The following is a 14,561-nucleotide window of genomic DNA, read 5'->3' on the forward strand; positions in this document are numbered from 1 at the left end:
CTGTAGCATTTCAACTAAGACTCCTTCCTTCTGAATACCTCAAGGTTAGTAAGACATACAAAAGGCAGACTTGAGCAGACATAAACAAAGAATATGCTCTCATTCCAGCCCCCACTCAAAGGGCTTTCTTCATGGGGGGGAATAGGATGTCAGCATTTCTCATCCTCCCCTCAGCTACCTATTACTGAGGTTAAGTTTCAGACAAGAATTTTTGTGAGGTGATCACTTTATATCTTCCCAATCATAACTCATGGAATGAAGCTTCAAGCCTGGACACAGTACTGCTAGTAGATTGGGTCACCATGAATTATGAGGTGGTGGTTCCTCTCCAAGAAACGGAAGCCGAGAATAACTCAGGCTACTACATATCCCACTACCAAATGCTCAATTTCTGACACAGAGGGAAAAAAGGTAAACAAAAATTGCTAAAAAAAAAAAAATACTTGTTGCAAACTTCCCAAATTTATTGAAAAATACTAGCTTGCACATCTAGAAAGCTCAACAAACTCCAAGTAGAATAAAAAACAAACAAATAAACAAAAAACTCCAATCCACAAATAGACACATAATAATAAAAATATGAAAAGTCAAAGAGAAAATCTTGAAAGCAGCACAAGGGAGCTCTGATAAGATAAACAGCAGATTCCCCAGAAGAAACAGTGTATATCTGAAGGCAGTTTGATAACATATTCAATGTGTTTAAAAAACAAACAAAAAGTGAGAACAAATGGGAGGCCCAAACTTTACCTGTACAATGACCACGTAAGTACCTGACCCTGAATTGTATCCTACATCTTTAAAATAAACAACCCCCCCCCACCAAAATTGTCAACCAAGAGTTCTATATTTAGCAAGACTATCTTTTAAAAACTTAGGCAAAATAAACACATTTCCAGGTAGCTAAAGAGAATTTATTGCTAGCAGACCTGCCTTATAAGAAATACCAAATTTCTTTAGGCTAATAGCAAGTGATTTCATATAATAATTTGACTGGGCATAAAAAAAGTAAAGATAATCACGTAATTACAAAAAACAATATGAATGTATTTTCTCCTTTCTCCTCTTAAATGATTTAAAAGGCAGTTGTATGAAATAATAAGTATATATCATTAAGCCTATAACACAGGAATCTAATATATTTTCCAATAACAACACAAAAAAGGTGGGTAGGAACAAAGCTGCAATTGGCTAAAAAATGACTACAGAGGGTAAAGTGATAATTATAATAATGTATTCTTGGGTTTGTACAATAACTGATATAGTAGGTATAATAATAATACAACTAAAAGCAAAAATTAAAAAAGCTATATAGGAGAAATGTTTCTAAATGCCACTGTAATTAAGCTAGTATAGATTTGAAGCTGATTCTGATAAATCAATAATTTTATGCAGTTATAATTTAGTACTACATCTTTACATTTGTTTATAGTTCTCTCAACTGCAAGTGGTGCCATATACAATCTTTATCTTTATTTTTATTTTAAAGATGTAGGGTACAATTCAGGGTCAGGTACCTGAAGTTTGGGCCTCCCATTGGTGCTTTTATGTATGTGTTAATACATTTTAACTTTTTATAATAGATTTCTGTACATTTTATGGTGGTAAATGATAAGATAGACTAGTATCTGCATATATTTTATGCATTCATGATACATCTAAATTTTTATTAAGTTTTTCAATATTTCTAGGCTACAAGTTTCATCTAAGAGCATTTTCAAATAGTTACAAATCTCCAAAAAAATTTCCCATACATTTATTGAAAAAAATTGCATATAAGTTGGGCTGTGCAGTTCAAACTCATGTTGTCCAAGGGTCAACTATATAGTTTACCTGATGAAGCAATTTTTAATTCTCACTTTTCAGTTTTCTTTGGTGCTTACTAAGAACATTAAAGAAAATCCAACTGATAGCACACAACACTTAACGTCTTTTGAATTCTACCAACTGCTTTTCTATTTTTTTTTTTTTTGCATACCATAGCTGTACCCAACTATTATTCTTGTCACTTTTTAAAATCTCAAGCAAAACCTTCCCCTTTCATTTTCCCCTAACTCTTTCCTTATATTTTCACTCGTTTTTCTCTCTTCCCAGCAACATTCCTTCTTATATGGTTCTCTGTTTACAAAGTATTTTAATTATCACAACAAGATCTAAGAGACACGTTAGAAGAGCGAAAAATATTAGCAAATATTTTAGAAATTTTCTTGGAAAGAAGGTAGAAGAAGATGTAGCAACCAAGTTATTAAAACTAAGTATTTAGGAGTTATCTTTGACTCTCATTTCCTCTTACCTTTAGTATCTAATAAAGTACAACATCTTGATGATTTGGCCTTCTAAATGTTGAAGTATATAATAGTTTCAGGAATAAGTATCATAACATAAAATCATGGTTGACCTTAGCAAGTGTAATTTCTGTAAAGTGATATAAGTGGAGTACATTGACTGTTGAGTAATGTGGAAGCACATGAGGAAGTGGAGAAGACTAGGTGAATGTAGACAACATTTTCGAAAAGTTATTAAAGCAATGGAGATGAATAATAGAAGTATAAGTGAGTGGATGTATGTACTAACTGTGTTGCACCCTAGTATAGTCATAAAGTCTTTGACCTCCAGAGGCAGTGACTTTACCAGTTACATTAAGCATATTGAATTTTTCTTGAGAACTTGGGTGCCAAAATTCTAAATTTCCAGCAATTATATCTTTAGTTAAGGTTGTGAACTTTCTCTTTAATCCTCCATTTTGATATCACAGGAATTTTTCAAGAATAGACTAGAAAACTGATAAAGAGCTTACAGTGAATTTAATCATCATTTGGGTACTTTTAGTAATGATAACCTTTATGATCTCTTTCAATTCTGAGATTCTATTATTTCATAGTTTAAATGGTCATTCAGGCATAAAACCAATTTTGTCCCTGAAATTTATTGTCATGCTAATCACATTCTCACGTTGTAAAGTGGTAATACTGTTGCCTGACTTAAAGACTATTTTGTTTTATTTTACTTGACTGAGCATATTTTATAAAGTGGAATTTAAGAGTTCTAAGTTGGAAACTTTAGATTTGACTACCTGAAGCAAAATTTTAGACTGGCTAAAGTATCTAATAGCTCCTGGCCCTTAAATAGCTTACATTGCATTACATTTAGTGGTAGACAAGAAATAGAGTCATGAAACAATTCAGTCAGTGATGTTTAAACTATTAAAAATAGCACCTCTTCTCCCCACTTACATATTACAGTAATACATTTGGCAGGTTAATAACGCTTACCAGGTAAATGAAGAACTGTTCTCATTAAGATAAAAGAAAAGGGCCCAGTGTCCTCTCCACTTTACTTCCTCATTTAAGCTTTCTCTCCAAACACATGCTCACACCACCCACAAAAACAAAAAACAAAAAAAAAAACCAAAACCAAAAAAACCTCCAACATATTCATGCACATATGAGGGAGATCCAAACAAAGCCAGAATTTATTTGTAAAAAAATTGTGTATTTATTTTTACATGTTTAATCTTCTGTCACCTTCAAAGTACTCTCTGCTTGATGTAGCACACCTATCAAAACACTTTTTCCACCACTCAATAGTTTTTGAACTCGTCGATTTTGATGCTTTTTAGTGCTTCTGCCATTTTTTTGTTCAACCTCTTCCATACCAGTAAAACATTTCCTTGGAAGATTTTTTTTCCAGGGAAACAGAAAAAAGTCACTCAGGATGAGATTGGAAGGAAGATGAAGCACAGGGATTATGCTGTTTTTGATCGAAAACTGCTGAACACTCAGCATGGTGTGGGCAGGTGCACTTGTAAATCACCCATCACAAGTTGGGCAAATGAGATGAAAGAATATCCAAAACAATTTCACTGAAACCCAGTGCAGTCTCTCACAACAATGCTAGTTGGTATACTGATGCTGATGGTTTCTTAGAACACTCTAGCAGGGGAAGCCTGTACTATAAGGAACCTGCCCTCCAAAAAAAGTAATTCTGTTTTTTGGGATCCCCCCTCATATATCCCTTAGAGCTTGATAGAACGCCATGTGAAAACTGCCAGTTAACACTAAGTAAATAATGTAAGCTAATTTCTGATTAACTTTCAAAGTGAGTGGTGTCAATTAGGGATGGGGGATATTCATATGTACTAGGAAACTTTTATGGAGTATATAATTTATCTGTGTAACAAATTGGCTTAAAAGTCACAAGTGTAAAAAAAAATTTACTATTTTACAGTTACAATGGATCAGGACTCTGAGAGTAGTTAGGTTGGCTCTTCCAACTGAAGATTTTGGACACATCTTTCAGGTGTAGACTAAGGCCTTAGCCATCTCAGGTTCTATTAGTGCAGGGTGTGCTCATAAGTTCTCTATATTGGATAGGATTCAGTGGGTTTTTTTGTTTTGTTTTTTGTTTTTTTTTTAAACAGGATTTGATTCATTGCAGGATCTTGGGCTGAGAATTTCTTTTTTTTTTGAGTTGGAGTCTCACTCTGTCGCCCAGACTGGAGTGCAGTGGCCGCTCCCGGCCATCGCAGCCTCGACCTGCTGGCCTCCAGCGATCCTTCTGCCTCAGCCTTCCAAGTAGCTGATACAACAGGTGCATGCCACCACACCCGGCTAATTTTTTTTTTTTTATTTATTGTAGAGATGAGGTCTCACCAAGTTGCCCAGGTGGGTCTCAAACCCGTGGGCTTAGGCAATCTACTCACCTCAGCTTCCCAAGGTGCAGGATTACAGGCTGAGCCACCGAGCCCGACTTGAACTGAGAATTTCAATTCTTCCTTGGCTGTTGCTTTTCTTACTTGCCTGTCATTTGGACCCGTCCATAAGGCAGCCCAGAACCTGGCAGCTGGCTTCATCAGAGTGAGAGATAGAACAATGGAGCATGAACAAGATGGAACTCACAGTCTTGAAGACAATAAAAGATCTATATATTTATAATCAATATTATTAAAGCTCTTAGATATGAGAAATGTTTTGCAAGTTATACTGATTCAGGTGTTTTATGTTCTTTAAAAATATTTAGAACATTTTTTCTTAATCTTTTTTTCTCTCCAGAAGCTTAATGAATGCAGTAAGTCCTCTATATATGAATGTGTTCCATTCCAAGAGCATGTCCATAAGTTTAATTTATTGATAGGTCCAACAAAATTAGCCTAGATACCCAACTAACATAAGTGGCTATATACTACTATACCGTAATAGGTTTATAATGCTTTTCACACAAATAAAACATAAAAACAAATAGACACACACCCACAAAATTAACCTTATGGTATAGTACATTGAAATGTACAGTAGTACAGTATAGTTCAACAGCTGGAACACAGGGGCAGGCATCCAATGAACAGGAAGAAGAGTGACTGACTGGAGGAAAGAGAGGAGGTGGGAGATGGCAGAGCTGAAGAATCATCAGCAATAGGAGATGGAGGGCAAACTGCAATTTCACTCACGCCTAACATTGATGGCACCAGTTCTGGTTCCTTGCTAGATTCAATTCTGTCTATTCTCTTGAGAAAAATGATTCAGTGATATCTGGGTAGTACTCTTTTTTCCCCATCATAAATGACACAATAGCACTGGATTGCATTCTGAATGGCTGCTGCAACATTTGTGTATCATTCTACATTTGGATCTTGTGCCTCAAAAGCTAAAAATGCCTCTTAAAATAAAGAAAATCCTCTCCCATTTCCTGTGTCATGAATTTCTTCAGTTCTTCTGTTACCTTTTCTTCCTCTTGTCTCTCTTTGTCCTTTCTCTGGGTCTCCAATTCCATCAGGTCTTCATGAGTAAGCTCCTTGTGCTGCACAGCAAGGAGTTCAATGAAGTCATCCTCTTGCAGATCAAGCTCCAGCTTCTTGCTGAGGGTCATTCATGTATGTCAGACATACGAACTAACTTACATGACTGGACATGTAAATGCACATTCACATCTTTGAAAGTTTGCAACTTGAAGGTTCATATGTAGGGGACTTACTATATCAGCCTTTAGAAAAAATTCTGCACTTCACATATCAAAGTTCGAAGGAATATTTCACAGCCTCAAGTGTGTGTTTAGGGGAGAAGAAATAGGGAGTTTTAACTGGAGATGTGATGATGTCTCTAGACAAAACTTGACATCTTGATGTTTAAGACCAATCACATTTTCCTGTGTGAGGTATATTCAATGCCTCTACTCCTCCCACAGAATGGAGCCCCACAATCCCAAACTGATGAAGAGCTAGAACAGGTGTCAGAGAAATTTGCATGTCACTTTAGAACAAATTATCTTAAAAACAACAAGACTAGAAAGCGAGTTGCGATGAATTGTATATCGGTATGACACTTAGATAACGTGGAAAAGCAGCTGTGGGTAATGGGATAACTGATGCTAAGTAAGCCACACAAATATCATATAAACAAAGCACATGTTGAAAAGTGAGATTTCTCCTGCATAACTCTTACTAAATTCCACCCACAGGATTTCTAAGGCAAGATGATGAAATTCTTTCAGAAGTACTTCAGTAATCATGCCTCATTTTCTCAAGGAGAGACAGAGCTGAGCAAAGAAAGCAAGCTGTATTTTCCTAAAAGAAAAGAAAGCGCTGGATAAATTAAGGGCTCACTGGTTTTCATCTAATACTTTCCCTGAAACATCTGGAATCACAGAGCTGGAAGGTAGTGCTAGAACTTAAAATAATTTTGCCTCCCAAAGAAAAAGTATTTTTAAGGATAGAAAAGACTAGCAACCGGGGGCAAGCTGTTGCACAAGATTTTTTGGACTGCCTCACCTCTTTACATGTAGCAAGGGACCAGCCTATAAATGTTATCAACACCCTCTAACTCCCACTTTTGTCTGTTATGGCATATTTTCCCCAATCTGGGTCCTTACAATCCCATCATTCATTTTGCTGGTGAATTTCCACTGGTCGCTATGGATTCTACGTAATGCTGTTGCTACCTTAATGAGTATGGCTCAGTACTATCCCTAGCCGGAGAGTTGGCCACTGCCTGCTTTTTCCCACCCTACACTTACACACTCCATCACCTGCCACATCCCATCAAGGGCTCCCCATTGACTTTTGTTGTACTCTCAAGAGCCTATTGCACTTCTATCTGTACCACACTGAAAACTGTCCAGCTTTGAAAAGTACTGCTCTGTCAATCTGCTTTACCAAGGATTTGAGTCCCTTAAAAGTGTTCTTCGTTTTTTTCCTTTTGAAAAACTGATTCCAGTCATACGCATACTAATTTTGACAGTGATGTATTTCCTCTGCTTTCTATGTTCTCTTTGCTTCAGAAGGGAAGACGCTGTCATGTTACAGCTTTCTTGGCCCTTCTGTGTGTGAGATTCAAGAACCTGCTTAGGGGCAGGACTGGGGGGATTATTTCAACCTTGAATGTCATCCCATTCTAAGATTTCGTGTTCTCAGCTGGGATAGGAGACATGCCAGTACCCCCCCACACACACACACCAATTTTGGGGTTTTCATGTCTTACGTTATAACTGTATTCTCTAGGGAAGGAGTCCAGTTCTGTTAAATTTCTATAATAATGTTTCTTATGGTCCTCAGAGTCTTACAGTGCCCATCATTGTGCAGCTAATTCCTTGAGAACAAGGTCACTCAGGTACACTCTGTAAGCCTTTCTGCCTCTTTTTCATCTTAAATAATAAAATCTTACAGTTAAACACTGTATTGGGTGGTGCAGACAGAAAACAATGGGAAATAAAGTGCTAGACTCAAATAAGATCTTGAAAAAAGAGAGTTCAGTTCAACATGAGCTGTATTCAATAGGAAAATGTCGTGATCAAAGTGAAACTTGAGATGTGCTTCCAAGGAAGAGCAGTTGACTGAGAATAGGGACAGGCAGGAGCAATGAATAACCATCTCCATCTATGTGATTTGTCACTCAGCTATGGGCTAAAGACACTGACCCTTGTCCATTGTAATAAAAAGAAAATATTTTTGTTTGTTCTTAGAAAATAAGTGGCTTTACAATTATGCAGTCTGTTTTTGGATTCATGAGTTGAATATTTCTCAGTAAGAAAAGATAAACGAGTTAGTTAATTAGTCAAGATAGTGGCTTAAAGGAGAATTCCATCCCACTGTATAATGCTTAGTATTGTGGTTTTTGAAAGTCTCACCTAAAAAGTTGAATTAAGTCATCACAAAGAACAAAAAAAGGTTTTAAGGGGAAAATACTTGAAAATTTTATCCATTCTTTTCACTTGTAAGTACATGGAATTTATGACACTGTCAGATTTATTTAGTAAAACAGAAACAACAGGATGTGTGTGTGTATATATGTATACACACACCACACACACTCATATACACACACACAGATTTATTTCAAGGAACTGGTTTATGTACATATGGACACTGGCAAGTCCAAAATCTGCAAGGTAAGATAACAGGTTGGATTTCCAGGGATGACTTCCTGGTTTAAGTATGAAGGCTGTCAGGCTGGAGACTCAAGATGAGAAGATATTGCAGTTTAAATGGAAAAGCTCTCTGCTGAAGAATTTACCTTTACTGGGACTAGGTCACTCTTTAAAAAATTTTTTAATGTGAACCTTCAACCAATTGAATGAGACCTGTCCACATTTTGCAGGATGATCTGCTTTATTCAAAGTCCATCAATTTAAATATTAACCTTATCCAAAATGTTGTCACAGAAGCATCCAAAATAATGTTTGACCACATAATCTGGGTACCATGTTCAGCCAAGTTGACACATAAAATTCATCATTACAGACACTAAGTTATTTTTATCCCCTATAATCCTAGTGATAGTAGATACATCACACTGATTCTTTCCAGCCCACAGTCTTGTATAAGATGAGAAGACAAGATTTCTAGGTTTTTGTCTATTCTAACCTTAAAATGTCATTCTCCCTAATGTGGTGTCTTTCTCATTTTTAAAATTTATTTTCCCCATAAATATGCCTTTATAGATATATCACTATATAAACAGAAGCAGAGGATAATTGATTGATTTAATTATAAGTGACTGTGACACCAGTTATTGCCTATTTTTAAAAAATCTATGTGAAGACAATACTCTAATCCATTATTACAAGAATGTTTGAACAGATCATTTTTACTGGTGATCATAGGGTTGAGCTATGTTAGCCTCACTTTCTCTGCTAGTTTATCTTGAAGCTAAAAATGCAGATGATGAGAGCATTTGCTATTGTTTCAGTATAGACTGTGCCTTTAGAACAGAGATAACTAACATTTAGGAGAGTTAATGTCCTCATTCACATTAGAAATGTGTTTTCTAATCAACTAAATCAGCAAGGCTAATGCTATAAGGTTTGTCTGCATAGCTAACATACTATATTCATGAGAAAATGTCTTACTAGTTAAAATACCAGCTCAAAAGGGAAAATGATGTTAAACAAATGTTATCAAAATTTCTCATTTCAGCCTTAATTACTACATGCAAAGTTACTGAGAGTTTTGGTTTTTCTGATTAAGGAATGGAAGAGTAGGGAGTTAAGAAGTATAAGTTTATTGAAATTTTATAATTATTGATACATAGTCTTACAGTTCTTGTGTTTGCAGTTCAATTTTATACAGTCATTAATCAGAAATGATTATAATATGAATTTTAAAAATTAAAGTGTTCTTTTCAGAGTATGATGACCCTACAGACTTGTTAGCTAGTACCACACAAAATATGTGACTATGGAAATTTCCCCATGTGTACTCACTGTCTTCATAAATATTTTAATTTCCTTAAAGAAAATACATGTGAAACAGCTTGAAAATTTTCTTTAAGAAGATTATCAATTGAAGTAGATATGATAGATATTAGAGAGAAGACTGATATGATTACACCAACATTTCTTTAAGAAAAGTATTATAATATGGGCAGCACCCAGGAGAAAATAATTTAAAAATCAACAGCTATGTTTTAAATTCATCAGTAAGGAAATCCAGGCTTTAGTCATTGTAGAATTAATTTAGTTAACTTTAACCAAACGATCTGTATAAGGTTTTTGTTAAGATTTGTGAAAACAGTCTTTCTTAAAAATAATGTTGGGGTCATTTGTCACAGAGTATTAGAATGTTCCAAAAGTGTATCCAAGATTGACTGATTGAAAGCTCAGAAAGTTGAACTAAAATTAACTCCCAAATAATAAATGTATGTGTTAAGAGCATCACGTATGCTTTATGTCCTTAGAGAATAAAACTTCAAAGTACAACCATGGTCTTTTACTCATTTCTTGTAAAAAAAAAAATTGCAATCTGCAAACATCTTAATAAGCAGCAATACCAAATATACTAAAAATAAGACTTACTATGCTTGTGCTATCAAAATTTTTCTGTATCTCAATGGGTTTTGTTGTGCATTTCTCTAATGATTTCTGAGGCTGAACATTTTTTCATGTGTCTGTTGGCTGCTCATATATCTTCTTTTGAGAAGTGTCTATTCATGTTTTTTTTTCTTTCAGCACATTTGAGTTCCTTGTAAATCCTGAATGTTAGGCCTTTGTCAGATATACAGTTGACAAATCATTTCTCCTGAAAAGTGGAACAAGACAAGGTTGTCCTAGCTAGAGTAATCAAATAAGAGAAGGATATCAGGGGTATCCAAATAGGAAAAGAGGAAGTTGACCTATCCCTCTTTGCGGACAGTATGATAGTATACCTGAAAAACTCAAAGGAATCTGTCAAAAAATTCCTTGCACTGATAAAGGACTTTGGCAATGTCTCAGGATATAAAATAATGTGGAAAAGACAGCTGCATTTTTATACGCCAACAACAAATAGGCAGAAAACAAAATTAAAAAGTACAATCCCATTCACAATAGCCACACACACAAAAAATGAAATACCTTGGCATCTTCCTAACCAGAGAAGTGAATAATCTTTACAACAAAAACTACAAAACAATGCTCAAAGAAATCCAAGAAGATACAAACAAATGAAAAAATATTCCATGCCCATGGATTAGAAGAATCAACATTGTTAAGATGTCCATCCTACCAAAGGCAATCTACAGATTCAATGCAATACCCATTAAATTACCATCACCATTGTTCTCAGACCTGGAAACATACAGAAATTCATTTGGAAACAAAAAAGGTCACAAATAGGCAAAACAATCCTCAACAAAAGAAGCAAAGTGTGGGAGGTATCAGATTTTAAACTTTGCTATAAGACTACAATAATCAAAACAGCCTGGTATTGGTACAAGAACAGGTATATAGACCAATGGAACAGAATAGAAGTTCTGGAAGCAAAACCTCAATTTCTCAACCAACTCATCTTTGACAAAGCCTCCACCAATGACCGCTGGGAAGAGGAGAGCCTATTCAATAAATGATCCTGGGAAAACTGACAGGTCACAAGCAGAAGAATGAAACAGGATCACTACCCATCACCATACTCAAAAACCAACTCCAAATTGATCAAAGACCTAAACATAAAACCTCAAGCAATAAGAATCCAGAAAATGCAGGAGACATCCTTATGGAAATTGGAATAGGCAACCAATTCCTGATCAAAACTCCAGATGCTCATGCCATGAGATGTAAGTTAGACAAGTGGGACCTCATCAAACTGGAAAGCTTCTGCAAAGCAAAAGAAACCAATATTAGAACAGGGAGATGACCCACAGATGGGAAAAACTATTTGCCAACTGTATATCTGACAAAGGCCTACTAACATCCAGGATCTACAAGGAATTCAATCACTTTTGACTATTTTCTTTGGGATATCTCTGTTGATTTGAATTTCCACTTCCACATAGGCTTCTGGTGATATCCTCTTTCTATTATTGCATTTGTATCTCTCTCTTTCTTGGCTTGTTTTGCAAGGGAAAACAATGGATTCCTTTTTCTCTAGTTAGGTGGCCTCTGCGTTCTCCCTCTTGGGAATCCCATCTCCAAATGAATTAAGTTGTATAGAAATGACTTTTCCATCAAGCTCTCTCATCCTAATGAGGCATGCTCTCCTAAATGCTATATATTCTGCTTGCCTCACGACTTTGTGCTTATATGTTGTCATTTCAAAAAACAGATTTATTGATGATATATGATAAGATGTCCAGAAAACAAAGTCTAAGTTCACAAGAAATAATTGATTAGTATTTTTTTATATTCCAAAGATCACCCATGGGATCCTTTAAATTATGGTATTTTTAAGGCAATTTAAGTTTTCATTCCTATCATTTTATTCATTCATAAACAAATAACCAGTGAGAGGCAGTGGCTCATGCCTGTAATCCCAACACTTTGGGAGGCTGAGGAAAGCAGATTGCTTGAGTCCAAGAGTTGGAGACTAGCCTGGGAAACACAACAAAAAACCAAGTCTACAAAAAAAAATATTAGCTGGGCACGATGGTGCATGCCTGTAATCCCAACTACTAGGATGCTTAGGTGGAATGATCACCTGAGCCAGGAGTTTGAGGCTGTGGTGTGTCACCATAGTGCCACTGCACTCTAGCTAGAGCAACAGAGTGAGAAACTGACTCAAACAAAAACAAATCAAATTACCTAACACGTTAAATAGGAGCTTGCTTATTTTCAACTTGATAGATAGAATTATCGATATAAGATTCTAGGGAATTTGTGAAAATTTCAGGTGATAAAAATTTAACTTGCTAATTCAGCAATACTCTACTAAATCACAATAATAACAACTTTGATTTTTTTCTTTTGTAAAGTGCACACAATGAATATAGTAAAGAAGGTGAAGTTGCCTTAAGAAAAAATTTAGAATCATGGAATGCATGTGAGGATTTGCTGCATAAGTTTACTGTGTGAGGGTGAGATTTGGGTTTTTGGATATTCGACCTTTCTTGCATGTACAGTTTGCAAAATTTTCTCCAATTCTATAGTTATCTGTTAACTCAGTTGATGGTTTCTTTTGCTGTACTCTTGAGTTTGATTAGGTTCCACTGGTCAAGTTTAGAATTTGCTGCGTTTGCTTTTGAGGACTTGACCATAAATTCAATGCATAGACTGATGTCTAGGAGGGTGTTGCTTAGGTTTTTCTCTAAGATTCTTATAATTTGAGGCTTCACATTGTCCTTTATTTATTATGAGTTAATTTTTATATATGGTGATAGGTAGGGGTCCAGTTGTATTCTGCTTGTGATTAGCCAATTTTCCCAGAACCATTTGCTAAATAGGGTTTTCTTTCCCCCAATGTTCGTTTTTGTAGGCTTTGTCAAAGATAAGTTGGTTGAATATCTTTGGTTTTATTTCCAGTTTTTCTATCTTCTTCCACTGGTCTATCTATCTATTTTTGTACTAGCACCATGATCTTTTAATTACTGTAGCTTTGTAGTAAAGTTTGAAGTCTGATGTCACCAGCTTTGTCCTTTCTGCTTAGAATGGCTTTGGCTATTCGGGCTATTTTTGCTTTTGTATGAATTTAAGTATTGTCTTTTCTCAGTTTGTGAAAAATTTTGCTTGTGATTTGGGAGAAATTGTGCTGAATCTGTAGTTTGCTTTGGGTAGAATGGACATCTTGACAATATTGATTATTCTAATCCATGAGCATGGATATTATTCCGTTTGCTTGTCTTCCATTTCTTTGAACGGTGTTTTGTAGTTCTCACTGTAAAGATCTTTCAACTATTTGTTTAGATGATACCGTTATTTTCTTTATTTTTGTAGCTATTGTGAAGCAATTGTGTTTTCAATTTGGTTTTCAGCCTGCTGGTTGTTGGCAAATACGACTGATTTTGTGTATTAATTTTGTATTCTGAGACATTACCAAAGTCATTTATCAGTGCAAGGAGGTTTTTGGAAGACTCTCTGGGGTTTCCTGAGTATAAAATCATATCATTTGCAAAAAATAATTGTGTAACTTTCTTTTTTCCTATTTGGATACTTCTAATTTCTTTCTCCTAACTGCTCTGACTAGGATCTCAAGTACTATGTCAAGTAGGAGTGGTAAGAGTGGACATTCTTATCTCATTCCAGTTCTTAGAAGAAATGCTTCCAGCTTCTGTCCATTAGGTACAATATTGGCTGCAGATTTGTCATAGATAGCTCTTATTATTTTGAAATGTTACTTCAATGTCTAGGTGTTTGAAAGTTTTTATTAAGAAGGGATGTTAGGTTTTATCAAATGCTTTTTAAAAAATATCTATTGAGATAATCATGTGGTTGATGGTTTTTCATCTGCTTACGTGGTGAGTTACATTTATTGATTTGCATATGCTGAACCAGCTTTACATCCCAGGAATGAAGCCCACCTGGTCATGATGAATGATCCTTGTCATGTGCTATTGGATGCAATTTGCTAGTAGCATATTAAGAACATTTGCATATATGTTCATTAGGGAAATTGAACTAAAGATTCTTTTCCTTGTTGGGTCTTTGCCATTTCTAGGTATCAGTATGATAATGGCTTCCTAGAATGAGCTAGGGAGGATTCCTTCCTTCTTGATTACTTGAAATACTTTCAGTATGGTTGGTGTCAGCTCTTCCTTGTATGTCTGGTAGAATTCAGGTCAGAAACCATCTGGCCCAGAGCTTTTTGGGGTGGGGAGGTTTCTTATTACTGAATCTATTTTTTGGATTGTTATTGGTCTGTTTAGGACTTCAGTTTTTCTCTGTTTCAA

The sequence above is a fragment of the Carlito syrichta genome, unplaced genomic scaffold, assembly GCF_000164805.1.
Source record: "Carlito syrichta isolate Samal-C Ts95f unplaced genomic scaffold, Tarsius_syrichta-2.0.1 Scaffold302715, whole genome shotgun sequence".
In the NCBI taxonomy this organism is placed as follows: Eukaryota; Metazoa; Chordata; class Mammalia; order Primates; family Tarsiidae; genus Carlito; species Carlito syrichta.